Genomic DNA, 1,113 nt, shown 5'->3' on the forward strand with positions numbered 1-1,113 from the left:
CGGGATCGAAACCTCTGAGAGCCCCACTGCGAGACAACCGCCACCTCAGCAGCCTGAGCGCCTTCGCCCCCAGGACCAATCCCAGGATCCCAGCAACTCCAGGCACCCCCTGCCGGAGTGCACCCGCTCCCACACCTGCACGTCTTTCCATTCCCGGGGCACCCCACCAGCACCACCGGCACCACCACGCCCCACGCCCCCTCCTCCACGCTCGCCGGTCTGCCTCCGATCCCCACCTCCGCCCTTGGAGCCCCACCTTCGGCACTTCCTCAATCCCACCGACGCCCCGGGCCGCACCTGCCGCTATCCTCCAGTTCTATCCCGCGGCCTTCTCACCTGGCAGGCGCTGCTCGGGAATCCGCTCAGCTCCCACGGCCATCCGCTCAGCGGCGCACTCAACCCTGGCAGAGGCCAGGTCCGCCTCCGGGACGGCTCCCCATTGGCTGGCTCAGGGTCGTCCCGCCACTTCGGAAGAATGAGAGGGCCGCGGAACTGTCTGTCAGACCCAGAGGCGGGAACGAGGCCGCTCTCGCACCTCTTAAATGGGCAAGGCAGAAGTCACTTAGCATCCGGGGGGCGGGACTTTGTGCTCCCGCCGAGCTGTGATTGGCCTGCTACTGAGAGCGAGAGCGCCGAGGGAACGTGCTGGAGGCAGTTAGGTTGAGGGCCGAGGAGTGACGTGTCGGTCTGCGGACCCGCGAGGCAGTCTGGGGGTAGGGACGGCGCGGCCCGTTGACCTCAGCCACGTGACCAGAAGCGGAAACGACGCGAAGGAACAACCTAAACACACAGGTATCTATTTCTTGTATTTGTTTTCCACTTTCATAGATTTTTTTTTCCAAGTAACTTTTTCAGAAAAGCTGAATGGAAAGCAAACCGTGCTTTTATTTTGTCTTTAGGCATTAGCGTAGCGAGGTTTAGAATTATAGGAACAGAACTGGGACCATCCTATCCCCCCCGCCACCCCCCCCCAAAAGGCGTTTTTAAGGCATTAAAATTTTACCTGTAAAAAAACAATTTTTTTTTTTTACCTGGAGTTGTTCTGGAGAAGCCTGATGCCAGCGAGTCACGTTCCTTTGTAGGTAACCTGTTTTCCTCTGGTAAATTATTTTT

The 1,113-nt window shown here is 58.6% G+C and overlaps 2 protein-coding genes across 4 annotated transcripts in view; one reads left to right on the forward strand and one right to left on the reverse strand.

Annotated features, from left to right (window-relative positions):
- The window catches only part of STT3A (STT3A, subunit of the oligosaccharyltransferase complex (catalytic)), a 20,811-nt gene extending 20,370 nt beyond the window's left edge, over nt 1-441 (reverse strand). Inside the window, exon 1 of one of the 2 annotated variants that reach the window (XM_006775062.2) lies at nt 337-441. The gene's annotated coding sequence lies outside the window, so the exon portion shown is untranslated. Of the gene's footprint in view, nt 1-297 lie in introns of both variants that reach the window. The other variant, XM_006775063.2, reaches the window with a different exon arrangement.
- Nucleotides 442-676: 235 nt separating this feature from the next.
- The window catches only part of FEZ1 (fasciculation and elongation protein zeta 1), an 81,283-nt gene continuing 80,846 nt past the window's right edge, over nt 677-1,113 (forward strand). Inside the window, exon 1 of one of the 2 annotated variants that reach the window (XM_015571347.1) lies at nt 677-792. The gene's annotated coding sequence lies outside the window, so the exon portion shown is untranslated. The remainder of the gene's footprint in view (nt 793-1,113) is intronic. The other variant, XM_006775064.2, reaches the window with a different exon arrangement.

The sequence above is a fragment of the Myotis davidii genome, unplaced genomic scaffold (genome assembly GCF_000327345.1).
Source record: "Myotis davidii unplaced genomic scaffold, ASM32734v1 scaffold148, whole genome shotgun sequence".
NCBI classification, from domain to species: Eukaryota; Metazoa; Chordata; class Mammalia; order Chiroptera; family Vespertilionidae; genus Myotis; species Myotis davidii.